This window comes from Octodon degus, unplaced genomic scaffold (genome assembly GCF_000260255.1).
Source record: "Octodon degus isolate 3935 unplaced genomic scaffold, OctDeg1.0 scaffold00046, whole genome shotgun sequence".
Classification (NCBI taxonomy): Eukaryota; Metazoa; Chordata; class Mammalia; order Rodentia; family Octodontidae; genus Octodon; species Octodon degus.
Genome location: NW_004524622.1, coordinates 11,576,850 through 11,603,396, shown reverse-complemented (window position 1 = coordinate 11,603,396; position 26,547 = coordinate 11,576,850).

The following is a 26,547-nucleotide window of genomic DNA, read 5'->3' as shown; positions in this document are numbered from 1 at the left end:
AGGTGGCAGCAGCAGGAGCTTTGGTGACCCTACCCTGTGGCCCTGCACCACTACCCCCCACTGCCATGGGAGCCTTGGTCACCTGCACCCTGGACCCCTACCTTCACTGTTAAATCCAGATGAACGTTGTGAGTTTAAAAAATATCAAAATGAAGCAGTAAAATGCAACCTCAGATATCCAGCCCATACAGGACAAGTCCAGGACATAAGGACATAGAAGAATTTGGAAGCCACATACTTGAAATTTTGGAAATGATAGCAACTGAAGTAAAGAAACAACTCCATCAGGCCATAGAACAAATCAGATCAGAAACAATCTCCCAGGTAAAAAAGAAGTGACAACAATCAGGAAAGAATTGCTCAGCACACCCGAAGAAGACACAGATTAAAAAAATAGAGGGGAAAAGGAGAATGATGGAAACACTGAACAACAATACATGAAAGAACTAGAATGTATGAAATAGATTCAAACAGTATCCAGGAAATTAAGAAATCCTTTGACAACTGATATAAAATCATTGTGTTACAGGTTCTTTGCATTTTCTTCAATAAGGGGTATATTCTAATTTCCCTCTCCTTGGATCAATGTTGTCTGAATAATTTGCTTGATCAAAAGAATGCAGTGGAAGTGATGTTCTGGGATTTCTACATTTTGTAATTTGCAGCTGGAGTTTTTGGAGTGCTAGCCTTTGTGAGGTTCTTTCTCAGATCTCAGCCACTATCTTATGAGTAATCTAAGTCAGTTGAGAAAGTATAACTAGGTACTCAGACTGACAGCTCTAATTGAGCTCTAGCTGAAAGGGAGCACAAGCTTTCAGCCAACTAAGTGGGCAATTTTGAATTTCTAACAGTCAGACCTTCAGAGGACTCCTGGCCCAGCTCATGTCTAACTGCTGGAGTACGACAAGTCCCAAGAAATTTCTGCTGAACTGAGTCCAGTCAGCACACAGAACGATGGGAGCTAACAATAAGTTGTCTTCAGCCACTGAATTTTGTCATGTTTTGTTATACAGTAGCAGATCACTAAAACAGCTGCCAAAGCGAGGCGACAGCTAGGCCAGGCCCGGGGTGAGGGGGGAGAGTTGGTGCAGGTTTTCCAAGAGTTTGGGTCGCTAGGATTTTAATTTTTTATTTTTTTAATGTGATCCTTGTTAGTCATTCATAACATAGTGCTTGTCAAAAACTTAAGAGTCTGGAAAGAATGATGGGGGGAATGAAGATGGGCCAGGGTACCATTTGCAGTCCTTCCCCAGCTGGTGTCCCTGTGACCTATGGAAAGGGAGGGCTGGGGATGCAGCCCGATTTGGCACAGTGCAAAAGCCTTGTGTTCAATCTACAGCATGACGGGCCAACCAGCAAATAAGCAAAAATACGAAAAATATTATAATTCATAAGCATACCTGGAAAAATTGTTCCATGTTTGAATAAGTTTGAGAAACATTATTGCTCCAATATGTTAACCAATGTAAGGTACAGTTTGTTTACTTTAGGAAAACTCAGAACCTTTAATGTGTTGAATTTTGCATAAATATTCAAGAAATGCAAATTAACCAATGATGCTATTTTATTCTCTCATACGTTAACTGTCCTATAGTATGTCATGATGGTAAATACGTGGCCTTGTAGGAAGTAGAGAGATTCTGGGAATTACCAGATGCAGAATCCTACGTACATATCCATTTTAATTGCTTGATTGACATTGAATATTCTTCCCTTTCTGAGTCATAGGTTTTTTTTTTTTAATTCCATCCAAAAAGGAGAAGGGCTAGGGACATAGTCCAGGGATAGACAGCATGCATTGTGAAGAACTTGGGTTTAATCCCCAAGAATAAAATAACTAGAACAAAATAACAAGAGATAATATACAGCTCTATTATGATTATGTATTTTAAAATATAGATTCTCTAGAGCTCCTTAATCCAGGAAATAGTTGAAATTATTATCTAAAAATTTTTTTTGGGAGGCCACCCTCTCTGCTAGATTCTCAAAGGGTACCTGAGCAGAAGAAGGTAAGAAATATTAAAGTACTTCTTTTTTCTTTCTTTTTTTTAATTTTAAGGAGGAAAAAACCCAAAAACAAAAAATAAGGATAAGTAAACACAAAGCAACATAAAATGAAAATAGTATAGTATTTCAAAACTAGAATAGAAAATTAACAATGGAACCAGCAACAAAGCTCAGCAGTCTAAAGCGCCTGCATAGGCAAGCTTAGGCAAGCTCATAGGCCCTGGTTTGATTCCCAGCACCAAATGCCATGCCAGCCCTGCCCCCATGGTGAGCTGAGCCAGCCACCAAAAAAAAAGACAATTAACAATGGTTGTACTACACATTTATATCATCAAATTTGTTGCTCAGAACTAGATGATTTCTGAGCCTAGACCAGGTGACTATTAATTCAACACCACTCCAAAATGACAAAATTTGGTCATTGTTATGATTTGGGTATGGAATGTCCTCAAAAGGACCACATGTACATAACTGGTCCCCAGGTTGGCACTTCTGACAGGTGCTGTAGATATTTAAGTGGTGGGACACAGTGGCAGATCGTTAAGGTCATTGGTGCTGCCATCCTGAAGGAAACGGTGAGGCTTTGACTGTCTGTCCGTCTGTGTGCCTGTCTGTCTGTCTTTCGTTTTTCCTCCAGGTTCAAAATGTAACCACTGGCTTGCTCCTGCATACATCTACCACTATTGTTCCTGTCATTAAATGGACAATAGACAGGGAGTGACTGCTGAGCCTATGTGATGCCATTGGGAACTCCAGTCTTCAACAATTGATAAAGTTAGCTGCCTGGAGTATTTTCCTGTAGCAATGTAAAACTGACAAATACAGTTGTTACCAATTAATTTGTTTTAAAACTGTATTTCTGCCCTAGTTTAAAAGACCAGCTCAACTAAAAGAGAATGATTTTATTATTCACTTTAAAAACACTCAAAAATCTAAAATTCATTCTCTCCATCAAGCTGGAAAATGTCCAGAAGTTTTGGTATGAATTTTAGAGTAATAGGATGTACAAAGTCAAATAATTATTTAAGTACAGGTATTAATGATCTAGACTTTTCAAGTTGGAATTGAGATTACACTGCAAATATTAAGAAAATAATTCTTCTCTTGAATTTTTAACAGATTTAATTTTAGGCTTTGTTTTTAAAAAAACACAGAGAGAACAGTGAGCAAAAAATTATCTGAAATTGAACAGTCTCTCCAGCCATAGAGAGGCCGAAAAGCCAAGGATTAAGGCAATTATGTAAATATTTAAGATCTAGTTTAAAGCATTTAAACACTTGTCTTAATTATCCCCTGGGCAAGCATGGTTAATTCTTTAGGGACTTGAGATGTCTAGTTAGGTTGTTTGTCCTCATTAAAATCATTAGATGGACAGATGTTTGATCTTTACTTATCTGTCATCATGACACAGATGTATATATATTTACAGATGTTTCTTCTAAATATTTGTAGAAAAATTATATTAGAAGTAATCTAAAGAAACATTTCTTTAAAAATTCAACTTCTTTGTTTCTATGGTTGAAGCTAGAGGACCTCTTTCTGGAGGCTTCCGGCTGATATCTTTCTGGTATCCAATCGAACATCCATCACACAAGGTACCCACTCATGAGCAGGGCCACGGACTTGGCAGTATCTCTGGCACTGCTTGTCACTTCTTATTTCACATCCTCCACTCCTTCATTGAACTTCATATTCCATTAAGGTATTAACAGTTGATTACAGCCAGTTCAAGTAAGGCATACACTTTCTCTCATTGATTCTCCAGAGAATAGCCTTCGATTATTCCTTCCAAGGCCCTGTGGAAGTCCTAAGACAGGGATCAACTGGTCAGGTCTACTTAATGGCTGACTTGTTTGGATGAGAATGACCCCAGGGCTCACCCTCCAGGGCAAACTTCTGCACAGCAGGGCAACCCTGTTATCTTACTGTCTGATACAGAGCCACTCCAGTGGTGTCAGGAAGGAAGTGAATTGCCAGTACCCCACTGGCTTTGCTAAAATTAGTTTTCTACTGCCAGCTGTACATGGTTCCATCCCAGGAGCCTGAGAGACGCAATTTAGGGTTTTGCTGTTGTTGTTGTTTGTTTGTTTTTAAATCACAGGACAGTTCTTCATGATGGTAACTGAAGTGAACTGAGAAAATCTTGTGCAGGTATACGGAAGCAAATGGTGGTGGTGTGTGCAACTAAGAGATATAGAAGAGCGCCTTGAATAGTCAGGCAGTCAGACGCATTACTGGCAAAGAGAGGACCTTTCTCAAGAGATCCCAGAGCTGTATTATTTCAAGGACTACTTAAATCTCACTGTAATGAAGATATTGGCCCATTTATTTAAGGTCAGACGCACAGGTACATTTAAACCTCTATTGCCTGCTGTACTTTACTTTTCCCACAGACCTAACATTTTCTTTATAACTTATGTTTTATTTCCATTATCTGTCTCTGCATTAGGATATAAAGCTACACAGTGGTAGTAATCATTGGTTGTTAAGATAAAGTCAAATCACTTAAAATTAAATATTTACTGGAGGAGAGTTACTACAGTGCTATATTCTAAGACTACAAAGCAATGCCTGTTGAACAGTAGGCCTTCCATATTTATTGAATGGATAATAACAAAGCAACATTGATTCAGCATGTGAGAGGAACAAGAATGTGTGTGGGGAATATTTTTCCTTATTGATATTCTCCTCCTAAGCGGTTAGCAGTGTATTATGTAAATACAAGAGGACTTTAAAATATTCAACAATAAATTTCCTATGTGAATGTATGTAATGGGTGATGGGAAGACTGGCAGTGGCCACCTGCACCTCTTGAGAAACTCTCTTCAAGCATGCTAATCTGACCACCAAGCTTTCATCATTCCTCAGTCAGTCCCACTGTAGCAGGAAACAGAAGACTCTACTCCACACTTTCCCACGTACACTGACTCTTCTAACTCCACCCTCCTGTCTGTCCTCTTCAGGGCTCATCACTCATCTTAGATAACTTTACTCTTTCTCCTTTGATTCCTTCCTCACACCTTCCTGACACACCCTCAGCACTGCCTAAAAACAATTTCTGTCTGTTCACCTCAGAAACTGAATCAGTGTCTTTCTTCAGATAGGGACACCAAAGCTTACCAGACAGAGATTTGTTCAAGGCACACAGCTAATACTGGTAGTAATTTTAGTGATAATAAAAACTAATTGGACTCTGACCGCCCTACCTTCTGGCTGTTGAGTCAGTGGGGACGATGAACCCATGTGAGATGATAATTTTTAGCTTGTTTATTCTTTTAATTTGCATGATTTCAAGTAAACCTAACATTTATATAAGGATAGCTATTGACTGTTTTGTGTTTTTTGGTTTTTTTTTTTTTTTAAAGAAAACCTGTCAAGTTAAAGAGAAAGGAAGTGCTTATAAGCATTCCAAAATTTGTTTTGTGTTGGCTGGAGTTGGAGTCTAAATAAAAGCTGCAAGTGTGACTAATAATTATAATCTAATTTAGTGCACTGGATTGGAAAGAGTAATTACTACATGGGACATTTTGGAGGAAATGATTTATGGTTGACCTACAGTAGATTATAAATTTGGAAAAAGAAGGGATTTTAATGTAAATTTATTAAGGCAGGAGAAGGTTAAGGTTTGCATCTAGTTGGCTCCCCAAAGCCTCCTGTAAATCATGGTGTGGTAGTCTCTCGAGGAGCTGCTGAAGCTCGAGGGGCGGGGCCAGAGGACCAGGGCAGGGCTTGAGAGGTGGAGCCAGAGAGACATGAACTGCTAAACTAACAGCATGTGCCTCCCTACCCATCCCCCAGGCCTGGTGGCCTGTCTGGGAGAGGTGGAGGGGGTCATTCTGGACACCGTAGTGCCCCAGTCTCTCTTCCAGTGTCTTGAAACCTCCAGTAACTGTGAGCTAAATAAACCTTTCCTTCCCTCATTTTGAGTGTTGGGTATTTGTCCCAGTAATGAGAGAAGAGTAACTAATACAGAGCCCTTTCTGATTGGGTTGATAAAATAGTGGAAAATTCCATAACTATGTTATTTGGCTCAACTTGCAATTAAATTTGAGATAAATCCTATGCTGGGGTCTGCAGGATTTGAGTGTAAAAAAAAAAAAAAAAGGCCTCATACAAGGCTCCTAACCTTTCTAATCTGATCAGAGAAAAGCATAGCAAAAAGAATATCTCATTTTCTCCAAGAGGAAAATATACTCACATAGAATGTCTACATGCTCTAAAAAACACTTACAGTGAAGCAGTCATGATGTCCAGTGATTCTGAACCTCTGCAACACTGATGTTTTAATAGAATGTGACACTGTTGAACAGACTCCCTTACTTCTCTTGAGTAGATATAAGTGTCATTCCCCCAATGTTGGCAACTAAAAACATTCACAGACAGTGCTGAGTATCTCCCAGGGAAAGGGCATACAGTAAAAAAAAAAGTTGTAGAAGACTTTTATGTGCATTCCTTGTAATATTGATGCATGCATAATTAGTGCCCATTTCACAGATGGAAACACTGAGACTAAAAGGGCTTGTTTGGTGAAAGCCACATAATTAATTATATGTTGAAGCCAAGATTCAAATAGAAAACTTTTCAATCCCAAACAGCTATTTTTCGATGAGTGATATTTTTTAGACTGTGTGACTTCTTCCATTTTTCTGTACATGTGCTACAATCAGATAAAGGGATGAGTCCATCAAATGATACAGTAAGAAGAGGTGGGCTAGAGCCCGGGCCCAGGATGTGGAGATTCAGGTGAGAAGGTGCAGGTGCATTCACAAGGCTCTTGGCTACATTGCTAGTCTCAAGGCTTTTGTTTATGTTTTGTTTTGTTTGCTCCTTTTGTCAAGAGCGAGGTTACCCTTTTCCTCACACAATTTGACTTTAGAATACAAAATGTTTTTCAAATATGTGTCCACTAACTCTAAAACACATACAGAGATTTTTAAATGTTTCTTAACATTGGAAAGGAGCAGACTGTAGGGTTGTTACTGCATTATAATTATACAAAAACCATTTCAGCCCACTCAAATGTTTTACCAGCCTATCTTCTCAGCAGCAAATAGCAAGGAAGACAATTAATTCCATGAATATTCTATTCTATTACTGGCATACTCTTGTATGATCGGTGGGCCAGTGGGTAAGGAAGAAGATAAATGTAAGGCTATCATAAAATAGCAACAGACAGTTTTGGATTAGAAGCTAGCAATGGCTGCTGTAGTCAGCATTATTATTCAATTCCACATGTAGCATGGTGAGGCCTGATCTAACAGTTCTGCCCAGTGGGTGCCTAACCGCAGAAATCAATGTTTTCTCTACAGTGGATAGACAAATGCTTTCAGAATCTATTGGGCTGAAGAAATCTAATAGAGAAATCTGCATAATTAGCTCTTTGACTAATCTTGCCTTTGTCTGGGGGGAAGAAGCAGCTTAGGCTGCAAAAGCAATTCTAAGTAGTTTGAACTGTGGGGAAAAAATGTTCAGGTGTTACTGGATTTCTTTTTCTGAGATCTAGGACATAATGCTTGTTCTCCAAATTAAATTCCTGGAAGGTCTTCAGTCATTTGGATGATAGCAGCTTTTTGGTAGCAGATAATTTTCTTCAGAGAGTAGTGAGATGTGCCACTAAATTCTCTCGATTCCATAATTCTGATTATCTAAGGGTAAAGATGCCAAACACAGAGGCAGCTAGTGAGCAGGAATGACCAATGGGCATAATTTAGCAGGACAGTGAGAGGACTGGCATCAAAAAGCTGACGATACCTGCTCGGTGATGATGGTGGCAGTAAAATGAAATTGTTTCAACATCTAAAAATACAACACAAGGGTTGGCCAAATAGCTCAATGGATTAAAGCACCTGCAAGAAGGCACAGGGGCCTGCCATGCCAGCCCTACCCCTGGGGACTGCTGAGAGGCAATTGAGACTGGGTATGGTGGCATTTGCCTGTAATCCCATCTCCTGGGAGGCTGTAAACAGGTGGATCGAATCCGATCTAGTAGTGAGACCATGAATACCCTGTAGGCCCTTTCCTAAGATAAAAAAATAAATAAATAAAAAATAAAAGTACAGCACAAAATAAATATTTTTAGCACATTCAAGCTGGCTTTCCTAGAAGGAAACATAGCAGACACAGAATGTAGTGTTCAAAAATTTGCATGCAGAGCTAGATCCCATGGGTTTGTCTTCCTTCTGTACCTACTGATTGTGTGACCTGGGATGGGCCGGTGAGTCCTCTGTGCTTTCTTGTCCTCACTGAAGGATAGATTTTTTAATTTTCTTACAACATTTTAAAAATTTCTTTCGCTGCTACATTTTAGATAAATGTAATGATATCATTCATCATATGGAATTTGTACCTGTACATCACATACTGTGTTTCTTTTCTTCCCTTTCCCCTCTTCACACTTCAACTGCTCTTTACCTCCTTATCTACAAAAGCTTTGTATCTATTTTTCCTTATATTTTATTGCTTTTCCCTTCCTTTCCTGCTCACCCCTCCTTAGTCCCCTTTCCCATTTGAACATTTTCTTCCTTTTTCACAATATCTATTATGCTTTTTGGTCCTTACACTTTCAGTTTTTCATACTAGATAAATCATGCAATTTTTGAATATGTGTGTCTTATTTATTTCACTGAAGAGTACTGTCTCAAGTTGCATCCATTTGCCTAGAAATATCTTAAATTTATCCTTCTTCATAGCAGAAGAAGGATAAATCTTATGTACTCTATTGTGTTAAAAAGCTCATATGTTTTTTAAAGGTACTTAGTACAGGGTGTACAGGGTCTCACTACACAGATCAGACTCATAGTAATCCTCATGTTTTCATCCTCCCAAGCACTGGGATTACAGGTGCAAGCCACCATGACCAGTCTCAATCACTATCCCAGTGTGTTCTGGGGGTGGGACTGGCATGGCATACTGGGAATGGAGCCCCAGTCCCTTTGTCTGCCTAAGTAGGTGCTTTAGTCCACTGAGCTATTTGGCTGGCCCTCACATCTTCTTACATATTCATATGATAATGGGCATTTGAGCCGTTTCCAAGACTTAGCTATTACAATCTGTGCTGTTATAAACATGGGTATCAAATATTGCTGTGGTGTGCTGGTTCTAATTCTTGGGGAAGATACCAAGAGGGGAATTGCTGGATCAAATGGAATCTCTAGTTTTAGCTTTTTGAAAACTCTCCACGTTGATTTCCAGTGGTTACACAAAGGTCTACACTCCCTCCAACAATGGAGAAGAGTTCCTTTTCCCCACGGTCATGCCAGCACTTGTTACTAGTTGACTCCTTGGTAATAGCCATTCTTTCTGGAGTAAGACAGAATCTCAACATTTTTAAAACTCTCAAATGACTAGAAAAAGTATTGAACATATTTTTATATATCTATTTGCCATTTCTACTTCTCAATCTGAAAAATGTCTATTTACTTCATATTCCCATTTCTGGATTAGATCTTAAATTTGTGGGAGAATCTGATGGAATTATTTAGTGTTCTACTTATTAGCCCTTTATCTGAGGAACAGATTGCAAAAATTTTCCCACTCTGTGGGTTGTATCTTCATTATGTTGGTGGTTTCTTTTGCAGTGCCAAATATTTTCAATAAGACAAGATCCCAGTTATTGATTATTTGTTGTATTTCTGTGTAATCAGGGTTTGTGTTTATAAAGTCTTTGCCTATGCCTGTGTCTTCAAGAGTTCTACCTATTCTATTTTCCAGAATATTTCTTTTTCCTATTTAGATCTTTGATAAATTTCAATTTTAATTTAGTACATGATGAAAGATATGTGCCTAATTTTAATCTTTGGCATATAGAAATCCAGTTTTTCTAGTATCATGTCTTTAAAAGGCTTTTTCTTTTTCTTTTAGTAAAGGTGATGGTTTCTTTGTCGAGTATGGTTGCAGTTGGCTCTACACCTTCTAATTTGTTCCACTCATCCTTAGGTCTGTTTTTCTGCCAGTACCACACTGTTTTTATCATAGTAGGTCTGTAGTATAATTTTAAGTCAGGGATTGTGATGCCCCCTGCCTGGCCTTTATTGCCCAGAATTGCTTTTCCTATCGTAGGTCTCTTCTAGCTCCAGATGAATTTTAGCATTGTTTTCTGTAATTCTGTGAAGTGTGATATTGGTGTTTTAATTGAGATTGCATTAAATCTGTATAACAGTTTTGGAATTATAGCCATCTTTACTATATTTGTTCTCTCTACCAAGAACAAGGAAATCTTTCAATTTTCTGATATCCTGTTTATCTTTTTTTCAGAGTACTACAGTTTTCAGTATAGAGATCTTTTACTTCCTTTGTCAGGTTGATTCTTTTCTTTTTAATGTATTTGGTACAAGGTCTCACTACCCAGCTCAGACTCGTAGTGATCTTCCCGATTTCAGCCTCCTTAGTGGTGGGAGTACAGGTGTGAACCACCATGCTGGGTCATGGTGCTCAGCTTGGTGTGCCTGGGTGTGGGGATGGCGCAGCATGTGGTGCTGGAAATCGAACCCCAGTTCTTGCACTTGCCTGAGTAGGCACTTAGTCTGCTGAGCTATCTTGCCAGCTCTTGCTTTTTAAAATTTTTTATGTCTGTTAATATTTGTTCTATGTTGATGTGTATCTTGGTATGGGTAGCATGATTGTTATCTGTTCCTCCTGGATTGTTCCCTTTACAATGATGTAGTGATTTTCTTTTTGTCTTGATCAGTCTTGTCTCAAAATTCAGTTTTCAAATAGAATAGCTACTTGTGCTTTTTCAGGGTTCCTGTCACATGCATTGTTTTCTACCCTTTGACTTTCAGTGTACGGATTCCTTTTTGAGTTTAATGTGTTTCTTTTATGCAGCATATTGCTGGATCTTGATTCCCAACCTATTCTGCCAGTTGGTTTCTTGTGATTGGTGAATTGAGAGCATTTATATTGACGGCTATAACTGACAAGTATAAACATGTCCTTCTCATGTTATTTTCCTGCTCTTTGTTGGTTTCCTTTCTTTCCCCTCTGTCTAATTACTTTCTTTGCATGGTGAACTCATTCTGTGTGGTTCATGGAATTGCATTCTTTGTTCTGTCTTTATACAGTATCCTTTAGAGCATTTTAGAGCTGGCTTGATAATCATGAATTCTTCAGGTGTTTGCTGTTGTGAAAGTATCCTATTTCTCCATTCATTTTTAAAGATAGTCTTGAGGGATACATCAATCTAGGTTGGAGGTTGTTTTAGGATGTGAAATACTTCCTTTCAATCTCTCTTTGACAGGGTTTGTGCTGATAAGTTTGCTGTAATTCTGATGGCATTTCCTTTAAAATTGATTTGCTTCTTTTCTCTAACAGCTTTTATTATTCTGTTCTTATGTTGAATTTCTGGAATTCTGTTATTTGCCTTGGGGAAGTATTTTTTTAAGTTAAGGCTAATTGAAGTTCTATATGTCTCATTTATTTCTATGCCCAATTCTTTTTCAATGTTTGGGAAGTTTTCTGTAATTCTATGAGCAAGTTTTTAAAAATGTTATTTGTACTGTATTCTGCTTTTTCTTTGACTTTAATCAATCCTATGTTACTCTTCTTTGCATCATCTAGTAGCTGTTGGATAAATTTTCTGTCCCTTGCTATTTTTAAGAAGTCTGTTTTTCATGATTGTGATCTAAAATTCTGTCCTCTAGATCTGAAGCTCTGTCCTCATATTGGTTCATTCTGCTTCATATATTTTCAGTAAAATTATTAGTATCCTGGATATCCAATTGAATTTGTTTCATGGATTTTATTTCTTTCCAATGTTGGACATTCATAGTTTCCATCATTTTCCTAAATTCTTCTTATTTTTTTAATCTGGATCTTCTCTAGATTCATTAATCGTGCTATTCATTATAGCCATCATGTTGGAAGTTATTTGAGAAATTATTTTAGATTTGATTTTTCCTAAAGTCTCATTTATGTACTTTATTATTTCTGCTGTTACCACTTCAGAGTTCAGGTGGGTGGCTTTTAAATTGTTCCTGTTTATTGTTCCCAAGGTTTCTCTTTGGTGAGCTGAAAATTTTGGGTTACACCTTGTTTTTGTGTCTTTTCTTTTCCTATTTTATTATTTTTAAGTATATTTACTGCATTGATGTTTGTAAACTGTTTATGGTAGGTGCTTTATTACTAATATGCAGAGACCCTTAGGAAATTAATGGTTTTCACAGACATCTTTTAGGTATAGCTGGCTTTTGGATTTTGACTCTAAGATCTTACTTCTTCAATATATTGGGAATGAGAAGGGACTTGATATTTGGCCCAGCCTGCTGTTCTTTGGTACTGGCGTATAGTATTATGACCCTCAGCCATCTTGATCTCAGCATACAAGGAACAACAGCTAATTAGAAGTTATCTTACCTTAGCTAATGTAGTATAGTAAGTAATATAAATATTAAATACACCATAGAAACTGAAATACTGGTAATTATTAATTTACCACCTACGAAGAAATTTTGAAGCTATATAACCAAATCTAAACCAAGCCAGGAAATCCTGTGCAGTAAATATCCCTCAATATGGTGATTTTCTTCTCAGGGGAGAAAATGTAAAGGTTAGAAAAAAAAAATAGAGAAATAGAAAATGAGAAAGGAATTAGAAATAAGGCCGAAGGACAAAGGAAGATTATAAAAGTTTTGATAACTAGTGAAGAAGATAGAAAAGAAAAATACAGAGACAAGAACAGAATAAAACAAACAAAAACTAGAAAGAATATTTTCACTCATATAAAGCACCATTGCTCAGGTAAAATTGATTAAATCAGAATCAAATGGGGAAGCAAGTCTCATAGCAAGTGGGCATTAATATGGAACAGAGCCGCTTCCTGTTGGGGGTTGGGTTAGTGACCCTCTTGGAGCTCTTTCAAAGTGATTGATAGTTGTTTAGAATGTCAATCACTGATGCCCATTCCTAGGGAACTATGTGACTGCATTGTTTACTCTTTTGTCTTGAGGTCTGGCCCACAGCGGGGAGTGTCTATTTCTTCCAAAGTTGTAAAGTCATCTTGTCTTTTATATTGTCTCTTTGAGGGCCTACCCCTGTCTGACTGCCTATAATATTTCAATCTAATTCAGTTGCCTACAACACTGGCATCAGAGTAGGAAAAAGTGACAGATTGATGAATTGGTGTTGTTTTGTTTTCTGTCCATTTTCTTCTCTCAAGTGTTCAATTTGATCAGACAATGTTGAGGTAAGGAGAATTAAACTAGACTATGATCAATTCCCTGTCAATACAATGGCAAGATTATTCTATAGCAGGAGTATAAACACTTGTGGAGTACAGAAGTAAAATGCTGATTTGTCATTTAATTCAATCATAGTACATTTATTTAACTCAAGAGAAAAAGACAGGGTATGATCAAAATATATAGTGTTTAGATTACAAAATTGTTTACTACAGTGAAAGACATTGCTGTTATTCCACTACAAAATAACTCTCTCACTGAAAAAAATAATCTCATTATTTTTGCCACATTCAGAAGAAGTTCTGGAAGTTCTCTTTTGTGAATGCCTTTACAGGACATGATAAAAATATAGAGAATGCTTCTGCCCAGTGCCGTCCAACAGAAAGCTGGCTGGTGAAAATGCTGCAGTGCATCCTTCTCTCTTAATCAACATATCTGGCACTGTGGGACTTCTGATTCTTCCCTAAAATGAAAATGACCATGAAAGGCAAAAAATTCAAGACATGTAAGTAGCTATTACAGCATAACTAAAAACCCACATGAACGACTGCTTCAGAACATGGCAAAAAGGTTGGGATAAGTGTGTTCACAGCTAGGGAGAGTATGTTGACTGGGATTAATGGCAATGTAGCCTTTAATGTCATACTTTTTAATGTAAATATTCACCTGATATTTTCATCACACTTCACACTGAGTTGAGCCTTCAGCCATTGTTTCAGTTAATTTTAATATATTGAAATTGTAGAGATGATCTAAAGGGCCATGGATATGAGTGGGCCAACCTTTGGGTCCACTATGCTCCTTCTCTCTTGGAAGAGGTCAAGTTCTTGTTCTCATATACAAAGACCTAGAAATTTATCTTTTCAAAGGATCTCTCAGGATCAGATGTCTAAGTGCAATGGTGAGATAACTGTTGGCTTCAAAGATAGTGCAAACAAGAGATAATAAGACTTGAGCTGCTGTGCTAGGCATGTGAATACAGTTTTTTGCTTTTGTTTAAAGATAATATTTTATCCAGAATTTTCCAGGTAAAGGACTGATTTGAATCACATAGCTGAAAGAAACTAGAACTATGGTCATACCGTACCCAGGTTGAGAATAGCATTTCCCAATAAAAGAAATGTCTGTGTGTTCTACAAAAAGCTTACATACTGTGTTTGTGATCTATAGTTTCTTTTAAAACATGAACCACAGAGCTGTGCTTCTCTGCTTAGGTATTAAGATGGTATTACAGGTAAACAATACCATTATTTGTATTTTACAGGTAAAGAAATTTAGTCCCTGTGTTTAAGACTGCCATTTGAATCTAAAGAGTTTCACGTGAAAGACTGCGCTCTCTCCCCTACACAGCACCTCTTGTTTGTCCATCTGTGTTCCCGCTCCCACACTGTGACCCTCTGCACACACATTCTTCAGTCCACAGGTATGACAGGAGGCCACAGATCCAAATAAAATGTATGTATCTAGGACAGTCTCTGATTAAACTCAGGTGAGATTCTCTGCTCCTCTTCTGGCATGTACCATGCATTCTATAGTCATACATTAATTCAGTACATGTTAATTATACAATAACCTATAAAGTATGTTCTAGCAGCTTTTGTAAATTGTGGGAAAGTTGGCACTGGACTCATAAACAAAGTATTTGTCTTCAAGGATGGACATCATGAAAAAAATAGATAATGAAAACTTATGGTATGGACTAGAGAAATGAATTTTAAACATTATTATTCTTTTCATATCTTTACAGTTTGGGGTACTTTCTTACCTGAGGGTAGATACATACTGAGGTTAGGTTTCCCTCTTCTCACAGGAACTGGAAGAAAATGGTTGTATTTCCTTAATATTTATACTGTAAAGAGATGGCTCCTGTGGGGCTGGGGAGACAGCTCAGTGGAATAAGTGCTTCTCTGGCAAGCGCAAGGGTCTGAGTTCAATCCCCAGTTCTGCAAAAAAAAAAAAAAAAAAAGAGAGAGAGAGATGGCTCCTGGGTTTTCTCAGACCTTAATACAAACAAAGAAAAAAAAACCAAAGTAAGGGTTATTTAATTAAATATATATTAAATAGATATATTAATAATTCATATTATATATATGTTCAAATTTCCCATGAGATCAACATTGAACCTAACTACTTAATTGAATTTGATGTGGTTCTTGTCCAATTTGGTTTGCACCCAGAGTCATGGCAAGAATTACATTCACTAAGCAAACTGAGACTCTATGTATTTATGCAAGCACACACACTTAGATTATTTACATTTTTAAAAAGAAAACATTTAAGAAGCGACAAGTCACTTCTCAATTTGAACAGGGAAAATTAAGCTTCTTCTCATTTTTAATTTTTATTTGTACTTAAGCTATGTAGCTAGAGGTACAATAGTTGATTTTGAAAATAAAGAGAAAAACCAAAGCAAAAGGAAACAAAACCCTGTGTTTTCCTAATCTGCGTGTAACTTGGCGGCCATGACGAGATAGGCTTGCTGAACTACGACTTCATTTCAAGTCCATTGGAGGCAGGCAGATTTTTCTGACTCTAAACAGTCAGTGATAAGATGTCTTTATTTCTTTTTCTCAAAGCACGATCCAAAGGCAAAGCTCTTGTTTCTCTTGCTCAAGGGATTCAGGCTCCAGGAAACAGTGCTTCCAAGTGTCATCACGTCCCGTGGAGCTAACAACATCATCAAGAAATAAGAAAGTCAACTCATAAAGATGCTATTGAAGGCCAGAAATTTCTTGGGGGGCATACAGTTTAATGTTCACTCTAAGACACAATGATACCCAAAATATGTTCATGTCTAGAATAGGACAGTGGAGACAGGTAGTACACACCGGGTCCTTCAGAGAAGGTTAGTGTTCATGGACTCTACCTCAGTGTTCCAGTGATTATAGAATGTAGCAAAAATCTAAGAAATTCCATGTCAGAGAAACTGCTTCTGGAATCTAGAGTTCTCTGAGCTATCCATTAACTTTACTTTCTCATTAAGTAAAGTGAGCAGGATAAAATCACTGTGTTGGTATTGTGCTTACAAAGGGCAATGACATCAAAGAAGAGGTTCTGTTCAAATTTAGCAGGCTTCAAGTAAAATAAATAAAACCAGAGAAAGAAACAATTATAAAGTTATAAACTTGGAGTGCAGTATCAACCATGCACCACTTTAATTTTATAGCTGGGATAATAAAGCAAGACTATCTCCTCCCCCCTGTGAATGAGGGTGAAGTGCTTTAAAGGATTTCAAACAGATCTTAGATCATGGATCCAGTCCATTACAAACCACTTTCAAGTTTGCTCCACTTTCTTCGAACACTTCTTGTTTTCTTTTTATTCCAGTTCACTCCCTGGTCAACCCGGGCATGGGTGATGTGCTTGTGGCCTCTGCAGCCCAATTATGTTGCAGCCATGTCACACACTGTTCTGCTGCGGCAACCACACTCACCAAGCCACTCCTGTCCTTGTGCTCTGGAAAAAGACGAGTGTAGCTGGTGGTTGAAAGAGGCAGTAAAATTGAAGAGTTGAAAACACGTCCCATGAGACTGCTCATGTCAGAAAATGATCGATACTGCTATGTCTCACGTTATCAGTGATTCATAATATGGTCCTCTTGCAGCACATTCATGTGTAGAAAGCCAGGAGAAATTCAGAAATGCTTTGTGTCCTATCCTTTATATTTTTTATTTTACATGTTTCGGGAAATACTGACTTCTTTCATCAGTTCTTCAACTATTGTCTATAGCAATAAATAAGCTTGAATATTTAATTCATATTTTTTCCTTTTTCATATATATATATGATATCAGATTATAAGCCCTCACAGGCATATCACATTGATAAATACTGGGAGAAAAAGAGCAAAATGATTTCTGTGGCAGAATTAATGGCTGATATTCATGTCACGCTTCCATGCTGGGTACTAGGTGTGGTCCTTTAATACAAAGTATGCCTCACTAATTACTCAGTTTCTTTGTACTGGAGACATGATTTTATTTGCAGTTATATTATTTTTCATTCTAGAGAGGCTCAGGTCCATGGCCCAAAGTTATTGTCTTTGCCATTTCAGACTTCATAGAGTGAAAGTTTCCATATATTCTTTAACATTTTATGTCTCATAAATAAACTCAGAGGCTGGGGATATAGCTTAGTGGCATAAGCACCTGTCTGGCAAGTGCAAAGTCCTGAATTTGATCCCTGGTACCACAAAATAAATAAAGAAATAAAGTCCTAATATTTAAGATAGTATTTTTTTTCTTAATTTCACCCATGTAATTCTCTCTCAATTTTGGTCAATTGATATCGAAATATCATCATTAGGCAGGCAGATCTGAACAAACTTTCACTGGACTTTGAAAATAATTCTCTTGCCAGTAACTGTCATCACCTAGCATTTGTTTTTGAATACACAGCACAAAGCAGGCAGATCAGAAAATACAATGTTAATCCAGATTTGAAGGTTAATCTTGAACATCCAATTTGAAAGTAGACAAGACTTCTAAGTCTCAGCTTTGAATTCTCCCAGGCTACCTTTATATCTTCCAAAACACCTTCTTTTCTCCTTAGACAAAAAATTTCCCTTTCCAGCTGCTTGTGCAAAATTGATGATCAGGCTTCCCAGATTCCTGCTGAGTTACTTCTCTTAAGGGAGCAGACCTGCCTCCAGAGCCAGGCAGTATCTCACCTCTTACTTGGGTCTTCGCTGTTTCTCTATTACTACTCTGCTGGTGTGCTGTCAACTTAACTGTACTGTGAACCCCCAAAAAGATCCAGGGAGGAAGAGAGAGAGGGTGAGAGGGAGAAAGGGAGAGAGGGAGGGAGGGGGAGAGAGAGGGAGAGGAGAGAGAGAGAGAGAGAGAGAGAGAGAGAGAGAGAGAGAGAGAGACAGAGACAGAGACAGGGACAGGGACAGGGACAGAGACAGAGAGAGAAGGCCCAAGGGAATAATCAATCTGGGAAAATCTTTCTTTCCTAAATACAATTCTTTACACTAGTACTTTCTAAAATGGGTCCCAATGTTAATAGTTTTACTTAAAAAAGGAGCTTTCTGGTCAAATAAATTTGGGAACTGCTAAATTAAAATTAAATTTGCTTCTTCATTGCACAACGGCTCCAAGCTTTTAATTTGCTGATGTATGTGTTGTGAATCACATATTAGGACTGTGCAGTTTCTACTTTTCTAAATTTAGTTTGCTGCAAAGCTTTTTTTCCCTGAGTGTGTGTCTTGAGACCAATGTTTTAGGGGATATGATTTATTAAGCTCTCTTTCATTTTTTAAACTCATTTTTAATATTTTCCTTTTCTAACCCAATATGTCCCATTCTTTAACCATTTAAGTATCACTGTATTATTGTCATCTCCTGGCTGCTTCTGCTGAAACGTTGTTGTGTAGTTCCTTTAGAAACAGCTCACCGGGCTGGGGAGATGGCTCAGTGGAATAAGCACTTGCCTGGCAAGCACAAGGGCCTGAGTTCTAATCCCCAGTTCCACCAAAAAATAAAATAAAATAAAATAAATAAAAAAGAAAAAGTAAAAACAGCTCACCAATTGAAATATTCCAGGTCATTTTTTTTTGTGTGTGTCAAACAAAGAACTGGACAAATGAAGCCAAGACTGGTGCCAAAAATTTATTTGAAACCTGAGGGGTGAAGGTGTGAGGAAGAACTACCTCTGTAGAGTGAACTTGGGTCAAAAGATAAAAAAAAAAATGGATAAAAACAAAAATAGAAGTGCAGTCTTTATCCAGAAGGTATAGACTTGACTACCATGAGGAGTCAAAATAGCTCTCCTCATGGCATCTGGTTTCCTCTATGCTGTCTACATCTTTGGGTGCCTGAGAGAACTTCGACAGAAGGGGTCTTGAGGATCATCTGGTACCATCTTGGGTACCATGTTACAATTGCTGTCTCCTAACCATTTCCCCAGCCTGCTTTGCCACCACCTACCTCCTATATCAATTATTTTTCCAAATGATTTGAAGCTCACTCATTTTTTAAGGCAAATAGACTTATTTGAGAAGAACAATTCTGTAAATAGGAAACAATAACATCATAAATAAAAATTAAGCTATGAAAACAAATGAAGTTAAGAAATATTATTTGACAATTAAATTGAAAAATAATGACAAATAGTATGTTTCACTGATTTATGAAAACATATGTCTGTGTGTAAATTCCTTGTCAGAAGAATGGAGTCAACAATAACCAGGCTAGTAGCAATGATACGTCACTGTTACTTTGCTGATTTTTCACTAGGAATGGGGTTCTGCTCTTACATTGATAGAAAATTTGATTCCTCTGTGTACCTAGTCAAACTAACTGAAAACTATAAACACTTTTCATGAAATAGTTACAGAAAATTGTTTTTTCTTTTCTCTTTGACAGTCATTAGTTCTAAACTTACTACTTTTTTCCATTTAGTGGCATTCTTCAAACAGCAATATAGAAAGACTACTATACAAAACATACATATACATTTCCCACCGTCAACAGATATCATAGGGTCTCCCAGAACCTAGAGGGTCTATACAGATTCACACAAAGAAAGATCTTTTGTTAGAATTAACTTAAGCAGCTATGGAGTATAGGCAGTCCCACGATATGCTATCTTCAAGGTAGAGAACTAGCTGTGCTGATCGTGTGAGTCTGAACATCTGAGAGCCAGACAGCTGATGATGTCACTCTCAATCTGAAATGAAGGACCTGGAAGCCATCTAGGGATAGAGGAGAGGTGCAGGGTATTAATATAAGTCCTAAAATTCAGAAGCCCCAAATACAAACTCTGGTGTCCAAAGGCAGGCGAAAAATGGATGTTCCAGCTCAAGAAGAGGTGGAGCAAATTCTTCCTTCCTCAGCAGATGGGATGACATCAACAATATGGGTCCAAGAAATAAAGTAATGGCAGCTAGTTGTAAGTCCTTAGTCCATTCAAGTTGACACATGAAATGAAACAATATGACCAATACTGACATTTTCTCCATATTCATTTCATCTCCCAGACAACTTACTTTAGTTTAAATTTATATTGACTTATCCGTTCCCGATGAACAACTTAAAAAGTAAACTAATGATATTATGACCTTTCATGTCTAAAGTTTTCCACTTGGATGCCCCAAAATGAAATAGCCCTACATAGCTGTAATCACAGGAAACAAACAGCAGGTTGTCAACTGTCTAATATTTAGCTCATAGAAAAGTCTTTTGTTCAACATATTTTTTTTAAAGAGGCCATTGAATGCTCTCTAGATAGTCTCTGCTGAACATAAAGTGATTTCTTTCCTACCAGAGAGTGACGGGAATAGTTCCCCTTGTGCATTCTCAAGCACCATTTAATTTAGAGAGACACTAATGAAGACTTTAACTCTTTTCAGCTTCACTTCATATCATTACTATTATTTTCAATGAAAATATTTTTTTCAAGAAAGATAACTTGTTGGGGCTGGAGAGATGGCTCAGTGGTCTAAAGCACCTACTTAGAACAAGCTTGGCAAGGCATCAGGGACCGCGGTTCAATCCCCCAGCACCACATGCCAGCCGGCCCCACCCCCTGGTGGGCTGAGCTGGCCACACACACACCACTCTCTCTCTCTCTCTCTCTCTCTCTCTCTCTCTCTCTCTCTCTCTCAAATAATAAATAAAAAAAAATTTAAAAAAAAAAGAAAGATAACTTGTTAAATAAAACATTTCAGTGTTATATTATAAACCCCAGCCCTGGAGTATGTCCCTTACACCCCAGGGTGTAGAACTGCTGAGTTACCTAGTTCAGTTTCTAAATTTCTCAGGTTGACACAGTGTATCAACCATTAAACTTAATTAATTAATTACTTATTGCTACAGTTTAAAAAATTATTTTTTCATAAAAGAAAGTAAAAAGTAAAGAAAACAATTAGAAATGATACAGAATTTTACTAAACCAAATGATAGGAACTAAACTATGATTGATATATTGCACATTGTCACCTTCAAAATAGTTGTTCAAATTACTGCATATGAGCCTATAAAACTGGTCAAAAGGTTATCAAAAGTTAGAAAGGAGATAATATATAAGCACTAACTGCTCTTTTCAATGGACAAGCGGAAACTACCAGTACAATTATCCAAGCTATCATTACATATATATTTTTTCCCTTTTCCTCTTTCTTTCTTTCTTTCTTTTCTTTCCTTTATACCAGCTGCTTCTTTCCTTGAAATAATTTCTTTCCCTTTCATAGTATCTATTGTATTTTTCAGGTACTAATTATTCCTTCAGGTTCTTAAATGAGGGAGACAATAAGATGTTTACACATTTGGGTCTGATTTATTTCACTTATGAGTATGGCCTTTAGTTGCATCCATGTACCTATAAAAGCTTCAAGCTTATCTTTTTTATAGCTGAGTAATACTCCATTGTATAAAAGTGCCACATCTTTTTTATCCATTCTTCAATTGATGGGCATTTGGATTGTTTCCAAGATTTAGCTCTGACAAATTGTGCTGATATAAACATGGGTGCTCATGTATCCCTGTGGTATGATGTTTTCAGTTCTGGAAACATACCCAGGAGAGGAATGGCTAGATTGAATGGAACCTCTAATCCTAGTTTTTTGAGGAATCTCCACACTGATGTCCAGAGTAGTTGTACAGTCTACACTTCCTCCTACAGTGGAGAAGGGTTCCTTTTTCCCCACAGCCCTCTGTGGTGCTTGATACACATGTCAACTTGGCTAGGATTGCATTTCCATGCCCTGGGGATTGAGGTCAAGACCATCTGTTTTGATTTTCTGCAGGGCTTTTATCATGAATGAGTGTTGGACTTTGTCAAAGCCTTTTTCAGCATCTATTGAAATGATGATGTGATTTTTGTTCTTGGCTCTGTATCTGGGATGTATCATACCTATGGATTTGCATGTATGTAACCATCCCTGAATCTTTGGGATACATTCCACCTGATTGTTGTATATGATTCTCAATGATTTGCTGCATTCTGTTTGCTAGTATTTTATTGAGGATTTTTGCATCTTTGCTCATTATGGAGACTGGTCTATATAGTTCTCTCTCTCTCTCTCTCTCTCTCTCTCTCTCTCTCTCTCTCTCTCTTTCTTTCTCTCTCTCTCTCTCTGGTTTGGTGTTTCTCTGCTTTTAGTATCAGAGTAATATCTGTCTCCAGAAATGAATTTGGGAGAATTACTTCCCTTTCAGTATCACTGAAGTGTGAGAAAAGAGCTGCGTGAAATCTCTAAATCTCTTACAAAATTCATCTGTGAATCCATCAATACCTGGGATTTTCATTGTTGGTTTGTTTTGCTTACATTTTCAGTTTCATTCACTGATCTTGTTGATTCAGCTTTGGCAATTCACATTTATCTAGGAATCTATCCATTTCTTCTGTTTTCCACCCTATGAGAGTAAAGATTTTTGAAATAAATATTTATGATCTTCTGAATTTCTATAGTTTCTATAGTGATGTTGTCTTTTTTATTTGTATTTGTTCTATTTTCCTGATGTGAGAATTCACTGCTATAAAGTTCACTTATAGGACTGCTTTTATTCAATTCCACAGGTTCCAGTAGACTGTATCTGCATTTTCATGTGATATTAAATATTGTTTAATTTCTTCTTTAGTTTCATCTGAGACCCATTGATTGTTCAGGAGTGTGTTATTTAAATTTCTGGGTTTTTTTTGTCTTTGTGCAATTCCTTTCGTCAATAATTTCCAATTTCAGGGGCCAAGGATATAGCTCAGCAGTGTAAGCGCCTGCCTGGCAAGCACAAGGTGTTTGGTTCGATCCCTGCTACAGCCAAAAAATAAAAAAATAGAATAATAATAATAATAATAATAATAATAATAATAATTTCCAATTTCATTGTACTATGGTCAGATAATATGCATGGAATAATTTCAATTCATTTGCATTTACTTAAGCATATTCTATGTGCTAGTATATGGTCTATTTTGGAGAACCTCCCATAGGCAGCTGAAAAGAATGTGTATGCTGATGGTTTGGGGTTGAATACTCCATAAAAGTCTACTAAGTGAATTTCTTCACAACTTTGGGTCATTTCTGTTGTTTCTTTGCTCATTTTTTTTAAACCTAATTGATCATTCTCTTTGTGACAATGGGCTCTTAAGTTCCCTGTAACAATTGTGTTATTGTTCTTTGGAGTTTTCATGTCTGTTAAAACGTCTTATATAGTTGAGTGTGCCTACACTGTGTGGATATATGTTTATAAATGTTATCTCTTCCTGCTTCAGTTTCTCCCAACAACTATGTAGTGAAGTTCTTTATCTCTTTGGATCATTCTTGATTTGAAGCTCACAGTTTCTGCAAACAAAGTAGCTACTCTTTCCTTTTTCTGGATTCATGGGGCATGGAGTATTGTTTTCCATTCTTTGAATTTCAGTCTATGAATTTCTTTTTGAGTTAAATATGCTTCATATATACAGAATTGTTGCACTTTTGTGTGATCAGTGCTTCTAGTCTGATTCTTTTGGTAGGTGATTTGATGTCATTTATATTGATGATTATAACTTTATTGGCTTATCTTTGTCATGTTATTTTTTTGCTGTAGGTTTCTTACTGATCCCCTCTGTTTAATTTCTCACTGTCCTTGGTAGTTCCTTTCTATTGTTGTTCTTGACATTGTGATCATTTTCATCTCTTTCTAGAATATTTTTCAGTACTCTTTGTAGTGTTGGTTTGGTTGTCACGAATTTCTTTAGTTGCTCTTTGTCATGGAAGTTTCTTGTCTCTCCATTAAATTTGATAGATAGTTTTGCAAGGTACATCAATCTGGGTTGGAAGTTGTTTTCTTTAAGGACTTGAAATACTTCACTGCAACTTTCTTGACTGATGGTTTGTTTGGAGAAATCTGCCACTATTCTAATGGGCTTCCCATTGTAGTTGATCTGTTTCTTTTCTTTTCTCTAACAGCTTTTTTTTTTTTTTTTTTTTTTTTTTTTTGGCAGAACTGAGGATTGAACTCAGGCCCTTGCGCTTGCCAGGGAAGCGTTTATTCCACTGAGCCATCTCCCTGGCCCTCTAACAGCTTTTGATATTCATTCTTTTGCTGAATTTCTGGGATCTTGATTATTATGAGTCTAAGTATAGATTTATTTAGGCTGTGGATAATTGGAATTCTATATGCCTCACTTTCTGTATGCCTGATTCTTTTCTCATGCTTGGGAGATTTTCTATTACTTCTGCAAATAGATTATTATTATTATTATTATTATTATTATTAATGGCATTTGTGTTGTCTCCTGCTGTTTTGTTGGCACCTGTCAGTCTTATTTTTTTATATTATCCTGTAGCTGTTGAGTTGTTATTCCCTTGGTTCCCTGTTATTTTTAAGAGATTTTTCCTGTCATGATTACTAACTACAATGCTGTCTTCGAGGTCTGAAAGTCTATCTTTGGCTTCATTGAAGTGGTTTTGGAAAGGTAGGGGCCCAGCTCAGCAAGGGTCCCAACTCAGCCCCATGGAGGTGGGTGGGCAGGGCTCGTCACAGCCTCTGACGCTGCCTGGAGTTCAGAATAGCTTCCAAGAAAGTGGGGAATCAGGTCAGTTCTCAGCAAGGTCTCTGCAGTGGTCGTGGTGTGCACCACAGCTCATAGCTCTGCAGACCCCAGAAGTCAGGGGCTGCAATGTGGGTTTCAAGCTGCTACCCAGCAAGAGTCCTGAAAGTGTGGAGTGGGGCGGGCAGGGCTCACCAAAGCCTCTGAAGCTGTCTCGAATTCAAAGTAGCTTCTGAGATGATATAAGAGGAGGCTGAAGCTCAATACTGCAATTTTTAAACACAGGGGTCAAGTACCCTGTTGAGAGTTTTACTAAAATTATGACTTAGTTTTGATACCTTAAAGCATTTGTATGGAAAAGAACAGCACTATCTCATTCTATGTATAAGGGAATTGAGTTATCCAAAGTTGTACAGTTAGAAAATAATGAGAACTGAAGTTTAGTCTCAGGTTTGCCTGACTCAAAGTCTATTGTTCATGTCTTCCACTGGGAGATCTTGGGATAAACTGCATGGCATTTCTTTGAAAAAGATATAAAACTAAGAAGATTGGTCAATTACTTACAGCCATTGCTATTTATAAAGTAACAGTGAGGAGTAGGAAAACTGAGAGTGACTAGGAGGTCCACCAGTGAGATGTGAACTCTGACACACTAACAACCCTTCTATTGAGTCCATTGGAACAGAGAGGTAACAGAAGGTCATCTGGTAGCAATGAACAACAGGGGGCTCGGCAGGAAGGAGGTGTCTGGAGGACCCATAACAATTGTAGTCTACAAACAAGATCAGACAAGCGGGCCTGCCAAATAGCTCAGTGGACTAAAGCATCTGCTTAGGCGGATGCAGTGGCCAGGGTTCCACCCCCAGCCTACTGGACCATTGCGGACTTGCTGTGCTGACGGCAATTGAAACTGGGCATGGTGGCGTGCACCTGTAATCCCAGCACTTGAGAGGCTGAACACAGGTGGATCACTAGACCCTATAGACTCTGTAGATCCTTACTACAAAATACAAAAAAAGAAAAAAAAAAAAAGATCAGACAAGTGATGCGAGGCTGTCTGTCCCATCCCTCCCCTGCCCCCTACTTTCAACTATGCCGTGAACCAAGCCTTATAACAAATTTAGAACTAGTTTTTTGAAGGACTTTTGATTCTATGTTAAATGTTAGGGAGTGTTAGAATCAGAGTAGATAATTATAAAATCAGGAAGTTCTGTCTAGAAAGAGAATGAGAAAAACATTTGCATTGAATATTTTGTGAACGTCCCCATACCTTTAAGCTCTTTAATAAATGTATTTTTGATGCAATACAGAGCAGTGACATACAAAACTAGGTGAAAGTTTTATTTTATTTTTTTCTTCAGGTCTACATTTCATGGGTTAGACAAAAACACAAGGAAATCTCAATTTTCCTTTCATATTTCCAAGATCTTATATTTACTTTCCAAGATTTAGCTGAAGAACAGATTCATCAATTTTAAATGGGCATAGTGGCAGTTAATCTTGGGGTCTTATGAAAACTGCATTGGATTTTTCTATGGGAAGCACTTTTAACACCTAAGAACCTATTAAATATAGTCATAAACAATTCCTCTCCATACCACCAGGTGTCACCACATATAAATTTCCAAGGCTATGCCTTTGAGACTAATTCAATATTCATGGTAGTTTCTATTGATAAAGCATGCACTTAGATAATATTAGATCTTTAAAATCCAGAAATATAATTCATGTTTCCAGGAAGTTTTTGTTTTGGGGGTTTTTTTTAAAGCAAAGGTTGAAAACTAAGGTCAAAATGGGCAGGAGTATTTTTTTTTTTAAATTTGGTTAGCTTGTTTTTAAATTAATTTATTTTAAACTAACTTATATGACTTTAGATATTACATATACT